Genomic DNA, 27180 nt, shown 5'->3' with positions numbered 1-27180 from the left:
CAGCCTAGAAAGGTCCTGCCCAGTCAGCCAGAAAAATACTCTGAAGTCTCACTTTCTGGTGTGCAATACTCTGCTGTGCTCTTCACAATTACAAATGCAAGACCTCATACTGAAAGGTTACGCAAATCGCTGCTTGCAGAGCTGGGAATAAAATTCTCAAATGACAAAAACTTGCAAGCATGATGTCATACTGCCACATTTCTATACTTACTTTTCAGCCTCTAAAAATGTGTGAACTGCCAAAAACAACCAGTTTTTTCTCTATCTTTTGCTCCTATTTCCAGAAGACAGCAGCTAATTCCTGTACTGTGCATGTCTGAGCCCAGGCACTGACACTAAGATTACACAGGAAAGCTGATACAATCTCTTAACCATGGTTATAATAGCGTAGTTGATTCAAATGTCACATATCACCCAGACAATTTTGTTTGATCATCTCCAGTGTTTACTTCAATAGTTTAACTCTATTATCATCTTGTGCTTTCTTATGATGGCTAATACCAAAGATATTAATCAAATGCTTTGTGTAAATGATTGCCTGTACATACAGCTTGCTCAAGAACAGAAATTTATTATTTTCAATTTGTATTTTTTTTAAATAAAAATATTTTTTATGGACTGAGCAAGCTTGCTTTCCCTTTGTTCTTCTCACAGACTCTTCAGACATAGCTGCTCCTCACTCTGCGGACACCCAGCAAGACACTTGACCTGATTTTCTGCAGCACTGAGCATTCACAACTGCCTGAGATCACTGGGGGCTACAGGCAACTCCGTCACTCATAAGGCAAATAATTATGGCCTGATTGCACTAGAGTAAGAGTTAAGACAGAGTTCTAATGCTAGTCCAATATCTGGATGATTAAGGTCTAAATTAAACAACTTGCTCCCTGCCATCTGTCCATCCGGGTAACATCAGCTATCCACCATCTTCCTACCTATCTGCTATGAACATAGAATACACATAATAAAAAGGGCTCTAGAAAGTTAGGTTCTCCTATCCTCAAATGGTGAGCATGAATAGATGGATCCTTGAAGTCTTCTGCTTCTCTGCGCTTGTATTTTCCAGACTCAGAAGGCATCTTGAGAAGATACATTCACTCATGTTTTCAAGATGATGCAGAGAGCATTGAGAGCCACAAAAAAGCCCATGGGACACATTTAATGATGAGAGAGATTTTTGTCTGTCACAGAAACCGTGAAGCCATCCTCCCAAACAAAAGATTAAGCAATCAGTGAAAACTTGCAAAAGATTGCATGATAGTATGGGTAATATAAGTGTTCACCATACCTTAGGATAAGGTTTTAAAAGATATCTGAGCTATCAAGACATGAAATGCTTCCTCAAAAAAGGACCATCTTGTTCAGTCGATTTCTTATTAAGCCAATTCAGCTCACTAAAATGGCATAAAACTTTTCATGGTCTTGTATAGTTAAATTTATTGGGCCAAGCAAGGACTCCTGGAGGCTCAGAAACCCCTGTACATGTGCAGGCAAGACTGGAGGATGACTTATTTTTCAAAACATAAAAACTGCTGCAAAAGCAATGGAGAGGAGAATAAACTATCGGAGTGAGAAAAGTACAAGTAATAGATTTGAACTGCAGCAAGAAAAATTCAGGTAAGACTAGCAATGACTAGTGAAGCACTCTTACAGTTTGCTCAAGAAAATGCAAATTATCCACCGCTGATTTTTATTTTCCCAAACAGATAGTCACACTGGTCAGGTCACACAAACGTAGCAAAGTTTGTGGAGAAGGTTTATTCCTAGGAGACAGCTGGGAAAAAGCAGGCAAGGCTTTGGGAACGCAGCCTGCTTTGGGTCTGAAAACACGGCGTTACTGTAGCTGCCAGCTGGAGGGGAAACAGTGAGACCCAGAGAAACTCTCAATATCCCTTCTTACCTGCCCATTTCTTCTAATGTTTCTGTGACTTTACCCTCAATCAAATCCACGTGTGACAGTAATTAAAATTAAATCCAGTGAGTAAGTTCACACTCAAGCTCTTCAGTGAGTGGCTGCTTATTCCCACAAAACAATCCACATCGAGAGGAAGGCAGGAATCCCTGGTGTAGTGAAACACATTTAGCCAGTCACACAGACTTGGGATTTTCAAAGTACAACGGGCCAAGAATGCAGACAGTCTGCAGGCACACCAGAACCATTGTTAATAGATTTTTATGCTACCTCAGAAGTTTACTCATCTGTAATTTTTCTCGGCAGTGGACATCTGGTGTTCTATTATTCATTGCAACTGGAAAATTGCCAACAGTAAAGCCAATTTTCACAAAAAGAAGCAAAGCCTGACACGTAGAACACAGTAATAAAGGCGAAAAAACTCTCAGAATGATTCAGGTTTTTGTTCTTCGGGCATTTGTTTCTTTGTCTTTCCTTATTCCCTCATATGAAACTCTGATGAGAAAAGCCAAGAGGAACTCTGGAACATTTTGTCCAGATTATCAAAGAAAACATGCATTTTGAAGTTGCATATAAACTGCAGACTCTAGGAAGTGAGTAATTCCAGTACTCATATGATTATTATGGGGATGTGCACAAAGGCTCAAGGAAAATAAGGTCACTAAAATAATAACTTCTTTGAGTTCACACAGCTGCTAACAGAAAGAATATTTAGTGGTTCATACAGACAGACTCTTGCACTTATCAAGTACAAATACATGTAGGACTACTCATGTGATAAAAACCTATGGATTCCTGTACTATCACCTCTCTATCAATGGGTCAGAAATTCAGCTTAACCCTCAGCCCAACGTAGGTAATTGGCATCTGTTTTACTAAGGTTCCTTTTTAACTCAATCTTTTTGTGCACACAAGGGTAGGTGGATTTTTTTTAAATGATTAAATCCCTCGTGTTTTGAACTCCTTGTAAAAGAGGTTGCATTTAACAAAGAGATTAGCAAATATCCAATATGAATTACTACAAATAGCATAATGCTACCTTTCTGCAGTGAGACAGTCTGAATAACCTTGCTTTTAGTAACCACTTAACTTGTGCTTTCATTAAGCAGACAGCAGTTCCACTGATGCTTTTTACTTGAGCAGGAATAAATTTCAACGAGAATCATAAGAAAGCTATTTTTAGCCCAAATAACTCTGCACATGATTTTAAAAAAAAAAAAAAAAAAAAAATCACACTTGCCTTAGCATAAAAGAGACTTCTCAAGAGTTCATAGTAGCACAGACCTTCTGACTCTTGATTATGGACACTCTGCTGGAGTATTGACACAATATAGTGGTTTACCATGCAGAGGGATTAATTGCCATACCCTTCCTCTACCCACTACCCAGAGTGTCTAAATTATAAATACCCGCTAAGATTCTAAAAAGAGAACCAGAGACCCTTCACCTACATCTTGCACTGCTACAATGCAGAACAGCAGCCCATTCAGGGAAAAACTACCCAAGCCTTAAATCTCACCATGTACTAGATAGCGAAAGGAAGAACTATAGTAATCCCAAGCCCTGACGATCAGCAAAATGAGACGGCAACTCTGATTTGATCCCTCTTCACCTTAAAACCTGGTTCAAATTCTCTTCCCAATTAACTAAGCAAATCTATCCTCCTAATCTAGGAATTTTTTTAACATGCTCCTCCAAACCAACAAACCTGGCAGGTCTTTAATCCAAGTACAGTAGATGCAACAAAACCCATTAAAGAACTTCTCTCTTTACTACTCGGTGAGCCAGTTTCCTTCAATACAAACTAGACTGCATTTATAAACCACACAATTTGAATCATCCCTCCATCAAAGCCATCAATGATACCACAAATGTATTAAGTCAGATCACCAATTCTCATTTTGTGATACCATATTTTGCCTTAATAACTTACAAGAACAATAACTCCAGAATCCCTGTGCTGCTAAATACCTTCAATCCATCCTAACCTGACACTGCCTTTGTCTAGAGGCACTGGAACAAACCCATAAACAGGCTGAAATCCTCATGGGCTTACGTAAAGCAAGAGATAGGCAAGCCTATTATTTTTCTAAAACATAGAGATGACAACTATTCTGTAGTCTGAAAACTCATACTCTTTGAAAGTCATCCAACGTGCGATAAGAAGCAAACACCTCTCTATCAAACCGTTCCCAGCACCTACGCCAATACCGGCTTCAGGTTCACCAGCCCAACACACCTACTGTCACCGAGCCAACAACAACGTGACATTCAAACAGACCACAACGTCCAGACAGCGTATCAAGGATGTTCATTATTGCACTCCTTCAGTAAACTAAAGAGAACTTTCCCCAAAGACACAGTTACATAAAAATATATCAACATTTCGAACGAGCTGAACAAACATCACTGAAATGTACTGCAATAGCCACTGCTGCTGACTTCATGTGCTCAATTGTTACATATGGCACAGATTATTACTTACATCAGCTATACAGTTGAAATATCTACTGGAAAAGCATACCTTGAAACACCTTCTTCCTCTCATCCCCCAATCTTAAAACAACCTGACCACCTCAATATACTTGTGAGCAGAAACACATTTTTCCAATGGACACATGTAACCACATTGGAGCTATAAATAAAAAGCCTTGCAAACATGTATCCCAGTGACCATAATAAATGCGTTATACTGCAATCAAAATTCAAACCCCAGTCCACAGATCCCAGACTGACATAATTCACCAAAGCCCCAAGATGAATTCCCCAATACTACACAGGTGAAAAACAACAGTAGGATTAGCAGCAAACACTCAAATAATGATTTACCAGCAGAACGCTTCACAGAACAAAACCATTTCACTTCAAAGGTCTGACTCCTGATCCTAAAAACTTAAAAAAGCACATGATTGGAAATTTAAAATTCACAATCGTTTTACATAATTGTCTCAAAAGGGAAAGCAGATTTATTAGACATTAGTTTCTTCCATCCCTAGGTTATGATGCCTCCACATTCCATGGCCAAGACAACTTATTTCTCTGCCCCACAGGCAATATTGATTTTAACATCCACCCTACACTGCAGCAGAGCTCACAGCAATCAATTAACTTCCACCTGTACTGAGCTTGAGGATTATGGTTTTATTTTAGGCTAAAGACATTTGATCCAGAAACTTGCCTATTTCTTCACAGCAATATGAGGTGAACTAAAATATAATTACCTGTACTTACATGCTTCTCCTGACATGGATTCTGACACCAGAGGAAAAAAAGGAATCTAAGGACTTAAGAAATTAAAGATGAGCTAAACGGGGCTGGCCACCCCCCAGCATTCGCTAATGACCTCCCTGACACACCAGTCACATGAAATCAGTGAAACGATATGAAGAAATAGGAGAGAAGTTATTATCGGATACTATATAAAATTGAAAAGAATTCTGCAATAGTCCAAAATGCAAATATCACCAGGGAAAAGACAAACCAGCACCTGGGAACAAGATTTGTTTTAGCTCCGTAAATAATCCTAAAGAAAAGCTTTTATCATTCAGTGCTGAAATGAAATTTGGTTAGTCAACAGCCCTAGGAAGAATCAACAGGGGGTGAAACTGTCTATTCTTTGCTGTTCAAAAACATCTTGCACACCACAATTAAATCCATTAAAAGAGAAACCTTCTTGGGGAAACAATGCTTGATAAAAATATCTCTTTCACTGCTTGTTCACTGTTCTAGATACAGGAACGATGGCTGTACAAGTGGGAGATAATGACACTGAGTGAAACCAGTTGAGAGGCCAGTTCCAAACTGGAGAAGCTGAAAAACCAGACAAGCGTTATCTGACATACAAGGAGAGGCAAGAACAGAGAAGCCAATGCACAAGCTGGACAAAAAGCTGATTCAGCTTCAATTCCCAAGGACTTCACATCCAACCAGGCTGTCTGTTCTCCACCTCTTGACAATTGTGGAACACGTTGCCAAATGCCAACAGATATGACAAAAGGACAGATACCTCAAAAGCTTATTTTTGAACATAAGCACCGGCTGAGCCAGTAGATTCACTGCAGTAAGGAACATCACAGGATTGCCAAACCAGGCTTCACTGAATCCACTGACCATAAACAAATTATTTCTCATCTTCCTCCTCTGTATCCTATTACATTGAGTCAAGAGGGGAAACAAACACATTTATTTGAAAACAAGATGGCAACTCAAACTGTAAAGCTCAGACCAATTTACCTAGATACCCAAACTAAGTTGCAAGCACTGATGTCTTCTTTTTTTTAACTGTATTTTGCATTGCTTACAGAAATACAGCAACATCTTTATTTCTGAACAGTTACTTAGACAAGCAGATGACAAAAACTGGAAATAGTATGACTGTGTCTGAGCAAACATCATTCATTTTTGTGCTACTGTTCTGTGAGCTTTAAAGCCTGGTCAAAAGTGCCTTCTCCCAGTAACGCTAACAGCAGACCTTCCTCCTACAGAAGGAAGGATTTTAATCTGAGAGATATTTACCAAAACAGTTCATTGGACTAATGCAGCTTTTGGGGTTAATGAAATGGCTCAGATAACACTTTAGCCAAAATGGACCACCTGAAAAGAGACAGAAGAACGATCTTGCCTCACTTGGAAAGGTTGCCATTGGACGACAGCTGCTCCATGATGCTGGCAGTGAAGCCACCAAGAGTTCCAGCATGAACTGGTAGAGTGCTTTATTTTTCTGAAGGTACCGAGAGAAGGAACCTTGTGGTGCTGGAAGGCTGGAACGAGGGCTTTTCCAGCCACCCAAACAGTAACCCTTTCCCCTCCCACAGAGCGGACAACCAAACCTCCTCCCTGCCCCAATCCCTAAAAATAGTTAACCTCGACTGTGAACTGAGAAAGAAATCGAGGATTAACCACCAATAGACTAGAAATACGGAAAAGCTCCAGTGAGATGCCTTACAGAAAACAGGCTAATGGATGAGATGAGGAATCTGTCTACAAGAGCTGTGCTGCGTAAGCCAACATCTCCAAGGGACCCAACAGCAGGAACAACTTGGAATTCCGAGGCCATCCTGATAAAATGTGTTGCGGGTTTAGGGGTGTCTGGCTGGTTCAGAGCCTGTGGAAGGGCACAGCTCCGTTCAGGTCAGCGCTCAGAGCACATATCACTCTGTCATCAACAACTAGAATGGAAAATACTCACAGAATTCTCTGCTCAGTGACAATGATGCTGTGTAACAGCCCTGCTAATATCAACCTGCTGCTTAGATACACGCAGCCTTACAGATTTCTTCCTGGTGAATGAGAACTAAGAAAAAAGGAAAAATTAATGGATGAGAGAAGAAAAAATCTTCTTGCCTCTACCATCAAATAGAAGACACTGGAAATAGAAAAAGCACAGTTCTGTAAGCACTGCAGGTAAAACCGAGTGAAACTTAACAGTAGGAGAGAGAAACTGGTGTCCCCAGCAGCTGAGGCTGTCCAGCGAGAGGGGAAATTCCTCTGATCCACACAAGAGGTTATTTTCCTCTGTAAGACTTCTTGGCTTTTGTTTTCACAGGGACGGGATCAGACTGCACAGTTTTAAGTGCTGGAGAACGTGCAGACACTTCGCATTTCAGAAAGACAGGAAGAAGATTTTCAGTACCTTTTACACAGTTACACAAAATGAAAATACAAAATGGTAACTGATATTTGAAACTGTCAGGCTGTAAGAGCAGGAGTGGAAATATTTTGAACCATTTCCTTAAACAGATTCTCAACTCCCATGAGATAAAAACAAGTTCTAACTGAAAACTATAACCCCAGGAGTTAAATAAGGGAACATTTCCTCTAGGAGCAATCCTTACATAAAACACAAGGAAGATACAAGCTTTTCTTGTACCTGGTCTGATCTCCATCTTTTTCATTCAAATAAACACTAATCTATAAGTATTGCCTTCACACTTGAGGCAAAGTTAGAGCAAGCTTTTCCAGAGTTCACAGCATATATGAGTACATTTAATAAAGCATTCAACAAACATGTAAATACTACAAAATGCCAAGGAAGTTTTTGGTTTTTTGTTGTTTGGTTTTAGGGTTTTTTTTTTTGTTTTGTTGTGGGTGGTTATGGGCTTTGTTCGTTTGTTTCCAGGAGTTAAATTGACAATTAGCACTTTCACAAATCAAACTCTCAAAACGCAGAGAACAGAACTACATATCAGGGGACAATAAAAATAAAAAAAAAATAGAGATTTTCTTTTTCAGTAGAGTCTTGTGATGAGGGTTCATACGATGGTTGAAGCAACCTGATGTGTTGCTGTTGTCAAAAGGGCAGTCTCTGTTCTTTCCTCCTACTCCTGTGGCCATATGTTCCCACATTGTCCTTTATGGCAGCTTTGATACTGGCTTGGCCATCAGCAAACCAGTGAATGGAGATACAGGAGATGCTGGAAAACAAGAGAAAGCAGCAAGCGGCTCAAGTCCTACCACCCTCCCTCACTCCTTACTGTGATTTCTCCCTGCTCCCAGCCAGACAGTAGAACAATTCTACCACACTGATTCATACAGTAGCACAAAACGCAACACTTGACATTACTGTCATTTATCATAATCTAGAATGTGTTATCCTAAATCATTAATTCTCTAATATCTTATGGTAGTGTTAATTCAAGACTGAAAAGAATAGCCTGGCTATAGGCTGAGCATTCTAAAAGAGATATATGATTGCTCTCTAACTAGAGCAATATAATGCTATTAAAAAAAAAAAAAAAAGGAATACAAATGCAAAGAATTTGGGAGTTCTCTGCACAGTACTTCTAGTTACGTTTCAGAACAAGATAAAACCAGAATCAGTGGGAAACAGCATCTTCAGCCGCTCTGGAAATTCCAGTCGCCACCATCCACGTACACTGACCTGAACTGCAGCTACCGCGGTTCCTCCCTCCAGTGGCTGCACTGGCATGAGGATTTCTGCCCATTGCTGATATTCAGGAAATTATCTAGCAATTTTTTAAATTGTTTTCAAGTCATTTTTATCTGGATCATCTCCCTGAACTGGCTTATACCCTGCTCACAGGAACACAGGACTAATCCTATGGAAGTGATGGGAGCAGCCAGGGGAGAAATGGGACCACGGGATCTATATTGGCCTAAATAGCTATGGAAATGCATTGCATCTTGCTGAAGTATCTTACAAATGAGGAAAAAGCAGCAATTTCTCAATATTTTCACTTTCAGCATATAATACAGATGTAGTTCATCTTTACAAATAGATCTTCATGCTCAATAAATACAACACAGTGCTTCTGGATCAAGGGAATGTGTATTTCTTTCCTAACCAAACTCTCAAGATGTCAAAGGAAAAGCAGAATGAGATTAAGGCAACTTGGGGTTTTGTATAATCTTTGCATAAATAGAAAGAAAACATCTAATTATAGCAGCTGATAGCCAGCATCTTGCCAATACACGCAATATCCTAAGTAAGCATTTTCTCCACAAAATTCTCCTAGCCTGTTCTTGAGGGGAGAGGACAGGGAAGGGGGAAGGGCTACCTTCTTTCTGACTCTTACATTTCTCATTTTTCTATCAGTATTAGTCTGCATTAACAGCCAAATCGTACACACACACATACTCACCACTGCCAGTGACCTACTAGAAAGTTGCTATAGCAACGACTGCTTTCAGAAATACACGTTGTGCATTTTAAGTGCCATCACAGTGTAACTCATCTGTCAATTAATAACCACGGCTCAGAGTAACACATCACATACATAAAAAAAAAAAAAAAAAAAAAATTGTGGTTTTATGTCTACAAAAGGAAATACATAGAAACCATTTAGCACCAAGATGTAACTCTTGTACTTCAAGTGCACAAAATTCATGAAGTATGAAAAAACTTCACTGCAATCTTGAAGAGGGAAATCACTCATATGTATCATTAAGTATCTAATTTGAGTCCAAGCTACTTATAAAATCATCTATAGGAGCACAGAGAAAACAATTTAGATTTGTGTTGTTTGCTTTGGATAAAATCTATGTAATAAGAAACAATGTAAGTGAGTAAACCAAAAATTTAGTGTACTGTTTCAACCTCACTAGAGTTCATGAAATCACCTGGTCAAGTTTTCTCTAATTAGCAATCAGACTAAGCAAATCCCAGTCTCTTTTTCTGGACATAGATATCTACCAGTTTTTGGCTGGTGTACTTGGTGATAGCTACTACACACAAAGCGTAACCACAGTAAAGGAATACATGTGTAAAATGCCAACAAGCTATTCTCAGAAAGAAAACTTCAGGAAAATTCACCTCCCACAATTAAAAACCTTGACAGCAGTGCAGTACTACCAACAGTAGCTTATTGAGTATTGTTTCCTCTCAAACCCCTGCCTTTTACTAGGATATTTTTCATCAAAGTGCATGTACTAAATACCACTTTTTGCTTATCTCAGCTACAACACATGTCCTGTTCATGGACTGTCCTGTCTGACCTTTGAAAGGTAAGTGTCTCTGAAGGTGGAGAATATTCTCTCTCTGTAAAACATAAAGGGTAGTGAGAGATTTTTGCAAAGTCTCTGGATCATTTAGTGCCGCCTCTGTCAATGATGCAGAAAAAAAGGCTGTAGTGGTTTCTCAGCTCCAATGTGACCTTGAAAAGTGTTTCAATTTCCTTTCTCACATCCACTAAATCCAGCTCAAATCATTTTCTCATATGACAAAGACAAAAAACACTTTTCCATTTTATTTTCTGCTTTGAGATAAATACCACACTCTTACAGTATCCAGTCTCTGCAAACATATTAGTATGGACACCAGCTTGAAATCCTCCTGGAAGAGCCTAAGGATATCAGAATATGGAGTAAGACATAGTGCATAAACTTCTGCACCACCTCAGTAAGGAGCTCGACCTCTGTGAGCGCCACCGAGTCCATTGGGCTGGGTACATGAATGCTACAATTTCTACAGAGACTTTCATTTAGCTGGGATTTGTTAGGTAGTGTCTTCTAAAAGGTGAATCACAAGCAATCCTTTTAGCTTGGACAAAAAGGATCAACTTTGACAAGTTTGATCCTTTTTATATATACATTTATGTAATATATTAAAAACATACAATAAGGTTGCTGTGAGATGTATCCCTCTCCAGGCTCACCAGGACAGCAAGGCCCAGAGCTGGGGTACAAGGGCATTTCTTGCAGGCAGTTCCTAGGAGCAAAGGAGGCAAGAGCACAAATAACCAATGTTTCCTTCTAGTTACAGTCCAGCTAACACTCTGAAGAAGAACAAGAAAAGCATCAAGATAGGAGAAATTGTTTTCCTGCTGCCTGTGGACAGCTGGCAGCAGTCATGAGGCACAGGACTAATTAAACAATATTGTTTAAATATGACAATCAAGTTTCCATTAACCTTCTCAGTGAGATCCCAGCAGACACAAGTCTCAAAGTTTTGCAACAAGGCTTTTAAACTGTAATTAACTTTTTTAAAATCCAGAATTTGGCTGATTACAGTTTTATGATTCAAACCTTTAAATAACTGAGAAAGAGGCAACACAACTTAACCTTCCAAGTTTTTTTAAAAGTTATGCCCTTTCCTGATTTTTTTTATTTTATTCTTTAGAAGCATCAGTATAGTTATATCTGCAATAATAAAAACACCACAGCAAGCAGCAGAAAGACCTGTAGAAACCAGCATTTTGACTAAGCCCAACAGGCGAGAGCAGGTCATGAAGACAACTGCATGTGTGTAGTCACACTCCTCCAGAATACTCTCAAAATCCAGATCTTCCCAACTGCTCATATTTATATACATTCAGTTTTGTGTTTATGTTATCCTTGAATTTGATACTTTTCATTCCCTAATATTTACCTTGTATGTTTCTTTTCTTATTCAAAAAAGCTAGTCATATCACACCCCACAAACCCTTCTAAGAGTAAACAAAGCAAGTTATATTTCATCACCATCTACATTCAATGCTATAGCTGCTGCCATTTGCTTCCCAAATCTACCTCTCCTCTCTGGATATTTTCCTTTAGACAGTACAGAATCCTCCCTTGTCTTCTGGACATGCACTCTGTGATCTCCAGGCACTGGGTGGAGTTCACAGAGAAGCCTGAAGCCCACAACCATCCCCAGCTCCGCACTTGCACGGCCAGACCAGATTCAGCTTTCCTGCTTCTCCTTCGCATCTGCAGGAAGGCTCATTTCTCCCAGAACCCCAGCCACACAGGTCTTGACCGGTGCAGGTTCCCCTCCTTCGCTTTCAATGACCACCGCTGCAGGACCACAGTTTCAGCCAGAAGAGTAACACCTCCCTGCCAGGAACCAACTCCCCTCCTCGACCCTTTCCTTCCACTGACCCAAAACAAAGTCCCATCCTGCCCTGTCCCCTCCCTCATTCTTGAGTGTGTGTCTCCATTTACATTCTTGTCACCAAGTTCAGGTCTACGAGCAAAATCACCTTTGAATGTCTGCTTCTCTCTCTCTACCTCACTCTGAAATACGTAATACATTTTTCTCAAGCCTCCCCTTCTAAATATAAAGTATTTCCAGTTAAAAACTCATCTATTCACAGTTTTAGAATATACTTCTCCAAAAAGTTAACCTCTGCTAAAACGCAGAACACGCTGGCAAGAGCACAAAATTCAGAAGATGAGGGAAGAAGGAAGGAGGAGAAAGTGGACACCCCTTCCAGCAGCAGCCTGCAGTCGGTTTGGAGTAAGGATGCTGTTTAACTGCACTCTTACTTACCTTCCATAAAACCCTCCACAATTAATTTGTTAACTCCAAACATTTAAGTTCAAGCACTTCTTGAGTACTCTCTACCCCAAAATGAGTTGCTGTATTTTATCCTGTACTCTACTTCTATTTAGAGGAGATAGAGCACTAGTGTTCACATAACAAGATATGTTTTACAAAATCCCACTGTTTCCTTTCTACATAAAATTTGCCATTATAATTAAACATTTGAACTGTGATGCTTATCACTGAAAATTCATGTGGTCTTTTGGCTCCCATTTTTCTTCAGATGGAAGCCAAAAGGCCACATTAATACCAGCTTTTTATGAGGATCCCACGAACATAATCACTTCTTACTAAATTAATACATTAGCACTAACATGAAAAATTGATTAAATGGATCCTGCATGGCTTTTTTCCAATAGTCTATTCATTGTGTAGATAACTGTCACGCTTTCATTTTGAAAAGGTACTACTAGTAAGGCTGTGGGACTCACCAGGCTTTCCTTTTATTTGAGGGTTGGGTTTTCTTCTGTTTTTTTTTTTAACATTAAATTGTGTAAGGTTATCTTTATTAGGGATGTAGCAGTAATTTCTCTTTTGTTGTTGGCACTGCATAAACCTTGGTTTGCACTGAGGAGGACAGGTATCAAATTTGACCTGAAACCTCAGACAAGCTGAATTTTTCCCCAGTAAACGGATCACTGCTCCCAGCAACTTGCCAAGTTTCAGAAAATAACTCTTGAAACAAACAAAAGATAGCAAGCCATAAAATTTTACACAATATGCATAAAGTATTCCTCCCTGTTACACTGATCAATGTGCATTCCCATCCTGTGACCACTTGCTGCTCAAGTGTGAGTGGTTGAGTGCATCAAGCCCTTTTCCCCAGGGAACTACAGTAACAACTATTAGTAAAAAAAAGAGTCAACAGTGTAACCATCTCCTCACCCAGACAACAGGAAAGTCTCATCTAACAGTAATTTGCTCTTACACATGGATATCTCTCTGCTGATGCAGTAAGTGGATTATGTGGCTTTGGAACAGTGAAGCACAGTCCTACTTTAAAAAACAAGAATTTGCAAGAACACATCTTCAGCTATCAAGTGAGATCCTAAATCTGATCAACTGCTTCACAGGGACTTCTGAGAAGGTATTGATGCATTTTTCTGTTCCTTCTGCTGTCTTCCCTGAGAATGTCATTGCTCTGTATTAAACCATATTCAAGATTTTCTTCTAGAATGAGAACATTATTTCTGTTTTCAGGAATCGCAGACTCCAAAGCCTTTGCTGCCATCTCGATACACTGATAAGAGAGCTCTCTTGGCCGTGGTTGTCCAGCTGAGACTGCTGCATACTTACACTTTCCTCATGTTTGTCTTTTCCAGCAGTTTCATGAGCTGTGGAAACAACGAGGCCGGGTTCTGAATGGATTACTGTACTATAACTGTGCGGATTCTCTAACGTATAACAATAACTTAAATCCTGCTGCTGCTTTTATTTGTATGTAGGAGAGGGATGAGAAAGGGAAATGCTATTAACAGAGTAATTTTAGCCAGTTATCTACCTTCACCCCTCCAGATTTGATTGAAATTGGTCACTGTGCTCAAAAGACATGCAGCAACTCAGTAGAATTCCTAATGCATTTAAGCAATATGTCGTGTTGTACCATTAAAAAATCTGAACCCTGCCCTATTTAAAAACAAGACCAAAAATAAGCAACCCAGAAGTATTCTGAACTGCTGTTCCACGTCCCCCTCCTGGACCAGGATTCTCTGTCCCTCACTGCACAGCCCTGTCCTGGCAGGGACAGGAGCCACTCGAACACTTGCAAAGCAGCATGGCTCTAGAAAAATCAAACTAAACATCATGGACCTTCAAAAGGTGACATCAAACTGCCTGCACAGATATCAATTACACAGACCAAGAAAAGCCACGAAATTCCCCAGAAAACAGTTGTTAAAATTCTTGGGTTTCTCTCCAAGCCGCATGTATTTGCCAAAAATCTTTATGCTCCTTTGCCACCTTAAAAGCATTTGGACTACACAGAGATAATTAAATGTGCACTGAAGAACTATCTCATAAGGATTGATTTCTCTGTTTCCAAACCAATACACATTCCTTACTTCAAAGGCTTGTTTCAAAAATCTCCCTTTCTAAACAAACAAACAAACAGAACACAAAAAACACCAATAAGCCACACACCCTATTTCTAATATCCCAGAGCTTTAGTAGCACAGGATTTAACACTCATCATTTTGCTCTTCAGAGTTGTTAGCCTTGTTAGCATATTTATTTTTTAATTTTAGTAGGAGGGCTCAAAAAGTAGGGAAAGGACATGGTACAAATAATTGTTTCCACTTGACAAGGTTTTTTTGCTTGTAAGCACACCATCTTGGAACTTCAAGAAATGTTACATTATGTTATTTGGTTATAGGTTATGAAACAGACTATATAACTCTTCAGAAAGGTTTAAATCTAAGAAACATTTCACTATGTCAATTGATAAAAACTCAAAATACACCTAATGAAACTAAAATACCTAATACAAACATAGCTAAACCCATGACAATGTTTAGAGAGGTTTTTTTCCCTAAGTGCAGTTTCCTAGGTCATGTCTAGTTCCACAAAACTTCAGTCCCAGAATGGGAAACCATTAGGAAGCTACAGTAAAACTCTCAATGATAAAACACTGTATGAAACATCACTATGTAAAGGAGTGCCTTCCAATAAAGGAAAACAAATGAAATTACTATCTGATAAATGCAGTTGTTCCTCTCAAAGAAGAACAGATCTTAACCCAACTTTATTCATTTTCCAATACCTGTAGGCCCAGTTCCTTTGCCTGGACTTCCCAAAAGAAAAGCACGGCCCAGCTTTGCAGGTTTAAATAGACTCCGTCTGCCCTGGCAAACATCAAGCCCGTAAGGGAGCTGCAGACACAGAGAACTAAGTCTATTATACTTCATCCACAAAAACATAATCAGATTTTGACTTTAAGTCTGATCATCAGTAAACAGGACATTTAGAATTATTCTGATGTTTAAATAAAACTTTGATGGATAAGTGGCTTTTAAGAATCCATAACAGAGTCTCAAAGAAGAGGAAGCTATTAATGATTTCTCTGATAATATAAAAAGTAGCAGTATGAACAGACAGCGTGCAGCTAGTTCAATAAATTACTAGAAGGGTTTAGGAAAGAGGCAGCTTCCTGTTCCAGGACAAGTTGGTTTTGTCTCCTGAATGAACTAAGAGCATAATTGCTTCCAGATAATTATTTCTCACTTTCTATCTAAATCTGAGAAATTATGAAGTAGTTATTGATAACGGTCCTGCTAAGAGAAACACTAAAAAGCACATTAAGGTTGTGCTAAAAAGGAGTGCTCTACGAGAAGTGGCACTATTTAACAGAGAATTTAGTTGAGTGCTCTATGTAATATCCATTCACTTGTACGGCTATACGGAACAAGAAACAGCGCTCTTTCTTCAATTTGAGGAAGAGTCGACTAAATTAATAGCTTTATTTTTCCGGAATACTTCTCAAATTAGATGCAATGAGTATAAAACTTGAGGGTAACAGAGCAAATTAAAACATTTCCAGTATTACTCATTCTATGACACACAAGGTGCTAATTCTCCTACTTCAGGTTTCAAAAAGAGTGAATAGACACGCTGGAACTCCATTTAGGGATGGAACTTTGTGCTATAAGAGATCAGGATTCCACAGAAATCTTCCTGTGTTTGTCATTCTTAGAAAAACGTAATGGTGGTCGTTAACAGTCAACGATGCTGATGCTGATCAGCATGAATTGCCAATCAAAGGTTACACCTCAATAAACAAAGATCTCAATAAACAAAGATTATTTCTCAATAAACATGTTTTATCAGTGAACCTCTGCATGTTCCCCAGCCCCAAAGGGCCTGAGCCGTCACCTCCAAACCTGCTCAGAGACTCACCCCCATAAGACTCTACTGCAGCGATCCAAACTAGGAATGGCAAAACACGAGCTAGACAAAGAACACCAAGATTCCAGCAGTAAGGGGCAGATCCTGGGGTAAGGAGGAAAAAATCCCAATTATCACCAGTGAAAAGCAGTAAAGAAGGTGGTGGCAAACGGAAAGGCCCCATTCTATTTACTTAATGCAACTCACAAGGAAAAATAAACAATTGCTGGAAGGAGAAACCATGTGAACATTTTTGGAAATGTACCTTTCCAGGTCACAAAATGTAATTCAATATTCAGAATAACCCATTGCAGGTTCTGGTGAGCTTTTTAAGTTTGCAAGACTAGAACTCCAGTTTCTCCCCTTTCACACTAGCTTCTTGGCTACTGTTCGAGCTCACCCAAAGGTCTGCAGGTTGATGGGGAGTTCGCTGGGATCTTTCTCCTACTGCTCGATTTGGAAGTGTTGTCACCAGAAGGGTCATTCAGAGCCAGGTGCTAGCAACACCGAGTTTCTCTTCCTTTTCTTCTTCTGAGCAGCAACAGCCCGACAGCTACAGCCCGACAGCTACAGGGGAGCTGGAGAAAAGGGTACCAAAAGATCTGTCACCAGCTAAAAATGAAGGAAGCTGCTTGATTAGGCAGAAAAGTATAGCTTTTATTTCAACCATGATCTCAGAGGCACCAAAATGGAAAAAATCTCAGAAAATACAGAGCAGACAAAAAATTCACAACACAGAGTCTAATCCCCTGTCAACTAAAGCATAAAATTAGATAAACATGCAAAGGACTATCTTTTCCACTTGTAGCAAGGACATGGGAATAGCCCAAATTGCACTATATATGAAGATAGACTAGTTTCCTGTTTCTTAGTTATTTAACTAAATCACATAGAGACAATAACAAGAATTTAAAAGCAGATTTTTCCTTTTACGCTTTCCCTTGTGAGCTGCAGCAGGATTTTTTTTCTTTACTCAACTTGAATGAATTTTGTACATTAAAATAGCATCCTTAATTACTGCTTAGAGCTTTTATAAACTTTAAATACCCAAATTTTACTGCAGCCATTTTAATGCCCTTAATTAGCTCAGACTTTTAATGCTAAATACTCTAAATTACTGGGTACTCTACCACTGCAGTTTCTAATACTAAGACAGCTTTTTAATATTATAGATGTGACAGGTTCTCCCATTTAATGTGGTTGAGCTCACCTCCCTACTTCATTATACAGTTCATGTTCGATACAGTCCAAATTACTAGTGGCTCTTTTCATCATTAATTAGATATTTCAAGTCCAACACTACTCTAATCGATTCTCAGCCCCTGACTGGCAGGAAAGATAAGAGCAATCTCACCTCTTATTCTGTAACTCAGCCTGCTCTGTTCTGCTGTTATTACCATATTCTCCTGCCTCTGTCATACCTCGCCTTCTAAATCATGGTTTTCAATAAGGATACGCTGCTTTCATGTGCATTTGTAAAATCTGTACCAAAATACATTATCAATCTAACCCAAGCCTCTGGACACCTCCAAAGCAGAATACACGTGCCAAAATTGCCAACTGGCCTTCCCATACCTGGTTAGAAGAGACAACAAGAGAGAAATATATGCTTCAAAGGCAATTCTCTAAAGCAATTTCCATCACAGATTTTTACTTTTCTTTATTGAAAGTGTTCAGAAATCTGCTCTTAATACTGCCAGTGGGAAAAAGATGGAATAGGTTACCTTTTTAAAGTAACTCCTTTAGGCTTACTCTGTTGTCCAGGAACACTGGGAATTACTGGTGCGTTTCCTATGGAAAGTACCTGTCTAACCTGCAGGCTCAAACTTGGACGTCACTCTATGCTTATAGCAAGTGTTCGGTGTCTTAAAACAGACATGTTGAAAATCACATATCCTTCAGAAGTACAAAAACTGCCAAATACAGAGCTCCCAGAGAATTTACAGCTAATTCCCCGTTTGACACATTTAGCAAAAACCTCACTCTTGCTTGCATTCGAGCATTTTATGCCTGGGTTTGGGTTTTTTTTTTTTCTCTTCTTTATATCTTTTCAGTAAAAAGAAAAAAGTTTTAAGTTGATTTCTATAACTTTATGTTTCCAAAGGTATCATTCAAAAACAGGAACATCATGAGCACAATAATAATACAACATCTCCCTTAATCAGTGGTATAACCGAACATCTATATGTGACTGCATTTGTTTCATTAATACACATAACTGCAGTTTCCTTATAGACTTTATGCTATGAGGTGATGACATATCTAGCACACAGCACTGACATAAAAGATTCAATCTTCCCTTCAGGGCTCTATTGAAGTCTTCTAGCTGTGTTTGATCACAGAAATACCCAGACTCCCTCATAGTAACACAACTTGTGCTATAAATCTAACTAGATAGTCAAGAAAAAGGCTCTGAGAAGACCATATGGAGTACGTAGGGTCATCACATTCACTAGTTCACATTAAACTGATGCAATTAATTTGCCACTCTACTGTAGTAAGACTGCAATCACATCTTCGCCTGCAGAAGGTAGGGCAGACACCAAAGTATCCATTGACGAAAGATCAGTGTTTTCAAAGGCTTGTTTCTGTCTGACACAACTTTTCTTTTTAAAGAAGAGCTTGTTTTAATGCCAACCCTCTGAATAAACAATCCTAGTGAAGCCCAACACTGAGCACTCCCAAACCTGAACCTTCCTTTGCCATCAGAATTTAGGGAACCCTTCAACACTTTGGTGCCCATGTTTAATTCAGAAATTAACTGCAGTCCATACAGCCATCTTCCAGGTCCAGATATACCAGACGTTAAGAGAGTGCAAAATGAGGCTGTTATTAGTTTCAGCAAAATTTCCCTCAACTGAAGCTACGATGATCTCGCCAGCGTTTGGAGAGCAATGCTGAGAAAATCCTGTATTTTAAGCTAAAAAAAGTTTCATGAGTTCCTTACTAGTGGTTACAAAAGCCTCTTCCATGAGTTTTCAATTATTCCTCAGAGGGAGCACTAATTCATTAACACCAGTGAGCAGAACTGGAACGGTTAATGGTTCTGTAAGAGGAGGGTCCATGTTTTCTTTGAAGACAGAAGATATTCTTGAACATGAAAACGCAATTTGGCAGCTACACTAGAATTAAAGGTTGTCATTTTGAGGGGCTCTTGACCTTACTCAAACACCGGGAGAACAAGGTATCAGATCAATTGCCAAAGGAGGAAAAAAAGAAAACACAATGAGGTTTTAATGCACTAGAAAAATGGGAACCTGAACACATTTTACAGTCTCATATCTAAAAGGAGGGGATTTGACGATTCTCTCTCTTTAAATGTGAACATTTTAAAAGGATGTTTATTATTGGCTGTTCTCTAACGTACAATTTTATTTCTAATCTGCTTGCAAATTCCCAGGCTGATGAAGATTTGGATAAAATTAAGCTGCATTACAGAGAAATGGAAAACAATTGAGTATGGTAGTTCAATTTGACTTGCAAATATAAAATGGTTTCCTGAAATCAACAAACAATTGTCCTTACAAGCCCAAGGTAAGACTGAAATGAGCATTTAAAGCCTGAGATCTCTTTTCTGAGCAGAGCCCCCATGTTACAGGGAAAAATAAATCCTCAAGGTCAAAAAGACAATTCCTAACCAGAGCAGATGATTTTAAGGACAAATCACTTTGCAGCTAGCTAGTGAGATTCTTGTGACTAACACCAAGCCATCTTGTTCTTTGCTGTCAGAAGCAAGAAATTCTGATTCAAGTTGTTATACCCCACATTTAGTCATTTAGCTTCCCCTCCCAACTGGCAGCTGCTCTGCTTTAGTCAAGTGTTTCTTTTTCTTAAATTTCTTACTTCAATTTCAGATAAGAAAGAGCCACAAGTTTGTGATACTAAAGCACAAACTTGTTTTTGCTTTAAATCTGAAGTTAATCTTACCAAGTCTATTAACTAAGAACTCTTACACAGTTAGTTACTGTGGAAAACCTCTCTAGACTACTACAGAGGGGCAAGAAAACAGTTTTGAAGCTTGAACAAGGAAAGGATTGTTCAAAATATCACAAAATCTAAACAGAAGAGAAACCAGCAGTGGAATTGTGCATTACATTCATGAAACAAGCAAAAGATGCCAGAAGACTGAATAGATTTTGATATAAATACATAAAGCTCAAGCACCTTATACGGTGCCAAATTCTCAAGTAATCAGAGCAGTTGACTTGTTTGTGGTTTTGTTTGTTTTATGGTTTTGGTGGTGGTGGTTGGTTGTGGTTGGTTTGAGTGGGGTTTTTGGTGGGTTTTGTTTGTTTGGGTGGGGTTTTTTTGTTTGGTTTGGGGTTTTTTTTTGCTTAGGATATTTAAGGGCTCCTAGAGAGGAAAGTAAGGGATCAATGATTAGCTTCTTCCCAGCCTATTAAAAAGGGCAATATATTGGTAAGATAAGTGATATAATTATGGAAGATATGATTTTCCCTGAGTGGTACATTCCAAGAATAAAGCACTGATGGGGAATTGCAATGATAGGGGAGAAACCCATATTCTCAGAGAACTGGCCAGGTTGGTTGAGAAATCATTTCCTCCTGCGCTATACACTGTTACACCTGCTGAAATGCTCAATTACAGCACAAAGCAACTTCTGTTAGGTTGAGAGCCACAATAAGAAATGCGGTTGCCACAGAAGTATAGAATCAAAACACCAAGTACTTCTCCACCCCCAAACAAACCTCAGTATCACAATTATTATACGTTAGACCACAAACTACTCTCTAGCCTGCCGAGATACCTGTCTTCCAACATGCCTTTACTAACAACCACCACACAGCACAGCAAAATACAGCCAACGCTGCTGGGGAACTGCAGCTTGACAAAGAGAGGACATGCATGAGGAAAGGAAGGTTGTTCGATCATGGTCCTCTTAGATTTTTCACTAGAGAAGGACGTATTCATCTGCTTACAAACCAACTACTAATTAATTAAGTATAAACTTAGTGGCTACTGACCGTTTGGCAAATGCAGACAGCATTGTAACTGCTAAGTGAAACACACGATACCCCTATTTTATTCAGCGAGCTGTATAGAGCACTTGTTGCCTACCGGGGCACAGCCGGGAACAAGCCCCTTGTGCTCCAAGCAGGAGCCAAACTGCTCGGAGAGAAACAGCAACAAGGGTGGAGGGAACAGAGGCTCATCAGTCAAAAGTAGACGCTTTGGGTGACAGGAGGGCAGCAAAGGTGATAGCAGTGATTGTCACCTAGAAAAAAAAAAAAAGGTGGAAAAACACTAATTGAGAACAAAGATACATTGGGGAAAAAAAAAAAAAAGATTAGGCGTGTTTGTTTAGCAATATAAAGCTACAAAATTCAGTAAAGCCTAGAAAACAGAGGCTAGTTCCATTGCAACTCTACATCTTCATCCTACCTCTAATCAACAGTCCCAAGAAAAATTAGCTTGTAAAACACAGTAAGAGGCAGAGTTTCAAATTAAGTAAGCAATGAATGAAATGCAAGTTTCAGATCATCATGCACATAAAATAGTGCAGTAACAATTCAGATCAATGTCTAAACTCATTCACTGAAGATTATACAGTGATAGGAAATAAATACTGCTACTTGAAGAAGCCAGGATCCAAATAGGTAATAAATAAATGTTGTTAATTAAGTAATAACTAGAAGATTGGTTTCAAGGCTCAAAACCTCACTACTTGGTACAAAAGTATACCTACAGTCTTAAAGAAACATAAGTTCAGAATACAGTCTGTGCTAGAAGAGAGTTGTTTCTTAGACAAATTTTAGAGGAAGACTGTAAGAAACAGACTATATTGACATTAAATGTATCCCTTTTTCACTTTTAACATTTTAAATTTTTGTTTCCCAGCTTTTTTCTTTTCTCTTAAAACTCCTATTTTACCATAAAAAAGCAAATCTTCTTTCTGTGTTGTCAAAAGTACTCATGAAGATTTGTAGCATTTTATCGTAACAAAACCCCAGCATTTGAAATCAAAGGATGTAGAGAAAGCGCTGTTCCATGTACTCTTTCAGGAGCTTGACGCTGAACAAACAAGGCAGCCTCTTTCTTCACTTCATGAATATTGAAGACTGCAGCTAATCAAATGACAACACAGACAACTGCATCAGGCAAGGACATCAAAAAGGAGAGTCCTGATCCTCACAGACAAGAGCAAGTAAGAAAGCCACAGCTTTGGTCAAATGCCATCAGCCAAAAAAATAATGAAATGTTTATATTGTATATCTTGGTAACCACGCAGGGGAAGCTGTTTTTACCAAGGGGCAAATATTGATTTGTTCACCAGTGACAACTGTTTTCTGTGCTGGTTCCCATCCTGCTTTTCATTCCTCCATTTGTGAGAATGATGAACCAAGAGACAGAAACCAACAGTGACTCCAAATACACAACCAAGAACAGGCCAATGCAGAACCTCAGACACTGGGATTGCTTGCAAAGCCTCACATGAACTACAGACAAAAGGATAACAGTGAGCAATGGAAAAGCTCTTCATAATAAATAAACAGATAGCAATGCACTCAGCACTAGGAGATTTTCCAGCATTAAAGCAGGGTGCACAGTTTGGGGCTCCAGGCTTCCAGACAGGAACTGATAGGAGAAGGTCTACAAAGCAATGAGCTGGATCGGAAGACAAGAAAAGATCTATGGGAAACACTGGAAGAACTGGAATATAAAGACAGACAGTTTGTGTTAGAGAAGATATCAAAGGAAAAAATGATAGCTCAAATACATCTGGGTACATCAAAAATAACTGGACATGACCAAATAGAAATCAAAGTTTACTGCAAATTGCATCAGTTAAACATTAGGAAAAAAAAATAGGCAGTAAGAATATAAAGCCCTGGAATAAGCTGTTTAAGAAATGCAGTGGAATTTCCAGCAATTAAGAGATTAGACAAGCATCTGTCAAGAATATTGTAAATGATCTTCCCTCAAGACAGAGAAAGGGATTAACTCAAGGTTTCTCTTCATCCTTCTTTTGTTCAGTATTCTTCCAGGAACAAAGAAAGCCCAAGCAGAACCACAAAAGTAAAAGTAAATAAATAACCATTCTAGTACAAGCCCATTGTTACAGTAGTTAAACACAAGACTGGACAGAGATCTCAGAATGCTGCAACTTTAATATTGAATAGTGGCTGTAAAAGCAACATGAATTTGGATTCAGAGTTACATCACTAGGGATTCCAGCAATGAAACAAAAAAAAGTGTGAAAAAATTACAATAAAATAATTAGATAGAAACACACTTTAATAGTCTCCCCCATACCAGTTATTTCATTAAATAAAACTTCAACAGTAAAAATCTTTATAACGTATAGTCTCACAACACAGCATGTCCCAGTTAGAGGGTAAAGACATTGAAATGATAAAGACTTTGCAATTTCTAAAAATAAACCACTGTTTCTAAAGAAAAATAATTATAGGGACAAAATAGTGTGTTTCTGCTGGAAAGCCAGGTGCTAGAAGACTGCAAAACAGGTATTACATGAAACTATTAACTACTCAAACGTTTTAGGTAGTGTTCTTCAAATAACATAACTGCAAGGTTCAATCTGTGTTGGTGATACAGGAAAACTCTTATAAGCTGGAGAGTAAGGAAAAAAAGATTGTAAGGAACAGAATATGAAGGGGGCAGGGTGGTCTCAATTTTTCTCATCAGGTATGATCAGTTTATTTAGAATCTGGGGGGAAGATGGTATTAGAGCCACAGGGTCCCACCAGTAACAGCACCGATACCCACACAACAAATGAAGCCACCAAACAGCTCCCCAGAGTAACCTCCCACTTGGGTATCGTAGCAAAACCGAGAAGTTCTATATATGGGCACTTTTGCTTCCCTTTATAATGCGCTTTGAGACACTAACATTTCTGATCTCGACATCATCAGTTAGCTCTGGCAAGGGTAAAAGCAGCTCACATTGTTCTTTTACTTCATACTCCACTATGACATTTTAAACTGCTCAAGCACAAAACCAGAAGATTTCAGCTCGTGCATCCAACAACATTTCAGTATCCAACAATGTTCGCTCCTTGGCGCTCTCAGTAACTTGCATGCTTTGGAGAAAACACGAATATAGCACAAAAGGATTGGTAAGATCTGCCTTTCAGAAACTTAGTGGCTATGAAGAATATGAAACCTAGTTTTCAAATCCTGGAAGTCATGCATAAGATATAGGGAGTGGCTTGTGTTTACACAGGATACAGCGTAGGTTACTCTCACCGTGGCACATGCAATCTGTTCCTTATGCAAAATCTGCACAATAAGGAAATCTGCTAAGCGCCGATCTGCTTCAAAAAACACAGCTTGTAGTCCCTACCAAGATACCATTTACTGTTTTGCAGACACTTATGAACGGGTTGAGCTACATGGATTTTTTAGGTTTTTTTGAAGTAACAACTTAGAGCTATCAAACTAAAACCACAGAACAGATCAACTAGAGGTCTCTACCCTAAAGCAGGAAAACTCAGCAGCAGTTTCCCACTGAAATCCATAGAAAAAAATGCATATTTACCACAGCCCCCAAAAAATCTTTAATCTCATGTTCAAGAATTAACTTGAATAATTTTTGTTGGAACACAAAAAAAAAATAATCAATCTGCAGGTAAAAACCTAATGTGGGAATTTCCAGTCTGAATGCTTTGTTTGTCAGAGGCATACATTATTTGAAACAAGATTTTAATAACTGCCTAACCATACCCATGTCAACCACAGGCATGCTCATCTGAGCCATCTCTAACAATACAATAAACAAAGTTCCCCTTTAGGATTAAAAAAATTCCCAGCAACTAAGTCCTTAACTGCCTGAACTTACAGATACGGAAAAAATCCAAACAAAGCTGTTCTGTGTTTTAAAGTGTTGGTCTTTTTTGCCATTAAGAAGGAAAGACGACATTCAGATCATTTCTAACCTTCTACTAACATGTTGTTCCCTTTCTTTACCACAGCTTTTTGTCTTCTCAACTTAAGCCTCCATTTCAGGGAACTCTGCCAGTAACGTCAGACGCAGGAGCTCACAGGAAGAACAGAATGGTTCTTAAACTAACCTGGGAGACAAATCCTTCTTTTGAGTCATCTCTGAAAGACTCTGACACACAAAGCATATTAGCAATAGCTTGACCAGAGATTTAAAAGGCTAGGGGTTTTTTTAATTTTTTTTTTAATAAAACACACTAATTCAAAGCAAAGCAGCAATGAGAACAGTACTGTTTGCTCTGCTGTCACCTCATTTGGTCCAAGAGAACCCACCAAGCAAATATTTCTTCTAGTGAGCTGCAAGCCAATGTTTTTGTACATACTCATGTTCTTCAATTATGTATTTGTCCCATCATAGCTTAATTCCATAAGCTTTCCCCTGGGTCATGCTCACCCCTCCCAGTACTAGTGAACCTGCACATGCAGGATTCAAACCGTATAAATAAATCTAATGGCACTTTAACATTTCACAATGGCACTACTTGCTATTTACCAGTGTTGTAGGTGAAGAGATCAGAATTGGAGAGCTACAAATCAGCACCGATTGTCCCACATGCTGAATGCTTTTTGTGATTACTGTCACAGAAAGTCATTATCTTTTGACACAAGCTTGAATGCAAACACAACTTACAAAGGAGCAACACGTTGTCATTGGGACAGGGGCAGATACAATAGTCAAGCTCTAGATGTGGGTGTTGTCAAAGCAGGACTGCAGGTCAGGGAAGTTGTTTGACAACAAAGGAGCTGACTGCCAAAAATTTATGGGCAAGTAAGATGTGAAAGGGTAATTCTTAGCTGTGTATTTCACAATAAAATGAACTACACGAGTGACATACCCTAGCAATACTTCAGAATTTACTACAGAAAATATTGGTGGTATATTCTGGCATTAGAGGGAGAGAGACCCAAGTTCTGCATAAATGCTACGGTGAATGATGCTGGTAAGCTGGCGACAACTCTCTTCCAAAAGGCCTGGTGCTGCTCACAGTCCTGGCAGAGCCCCCCAAGAAAATACTCTCACCATTTTGAAAAGGATACATTTTCAAGTTTTAGCAGTTGTGTAACAATGCATTTGCCTAGGAAAACAAAACACCTAGGAAATAATGGCAGCTACAACTCACAATTCTTCCCCCTGCTCCCCACAAGACACATTGCTTCCTTTGATTCTAATTCCTCACCAACAACATTGTCCCTCTCAACTTTACAATTTGATTGAAATCAACGAAAAGTAATGAGAAAGCAGAAAAGTAAGGTATACCAACGGAAAAAGTTGGTTTTACCAGCTTTAATGGCTATGACATGAACAAACATTTCAATTAAAGACAAGGAAGTCAATTCAATAGCTACTTCAGGCAATAAGACGTTAACACTGGACAACCAGGCACCAGTGTTGTCACTCTATAAGGCTGGTGCTCTATAGTTACACACACCAACAGACACAGAAGTGTGTGAAAACTTCCTTTTGCAGAGCACAAGACAACAGCTTCTCTGGTTTGTTTTGGGGAGAAAACTAAGCATAACAGAAAGAGACTGAAACAACATGTTTAAGAAAAATCTGCAATACACATTTAAGAAAAATGCCACAAGTGGGGCATTTCATTTCATTCCTTTTCTGACAGTGCCAGTATCATAGGTTATACCTGAA

General features: G+C 38.9%; 1 protein-coding gene across 2 annotated transcripts in view; it reads right to left on the bottom strand.

The window, feature by feature from the left end:
* The window catches only part of STAG1 (STAG1 cohesin complex component), a 173895-nt gene that overhangs the window by 139438 nt on the left and 7277 nt on the right, over positions 1 to 27180 (bottom strand). The window contains exons 1-2 of one of the 2 annotated variants that reach the window (XM_082056883.1): positions 16954 to 17131; positions 16566 to 16658 (exon numbers count right to left, since the gene is read on the bottom strand). The exons of the other annotated variant lie outside the window; for it this stretch is intronic. The gene's annotated coding sequence lies outside the window, so the exon portion shown is untranslated. Of the gene's footprint in view, positions 1 to 16565; positions 16659 to 16953; positions 17132 to 27180 lie in introns of those variants that run through there. 2 annotated transcript variants of the gene reach the window in all.

This window comes from Streptopelia decaocto (genome assembly GCF_964273445.1).
Source record: "Streptopelia decaocto genome assembly, chromosome: 6".
Classification (NCBI taxonomy): Eukaryota; Metazoa; Chordata; class Aves; order Columbiformes; family Columbidae; genus Streptopelia; species Streptopelia decaocto.
The sequence above is the reverse complement of the archived record's forward strand: the minus strand, read 5'-3'. Positions and strand labels throughout refer to the sequence as shown.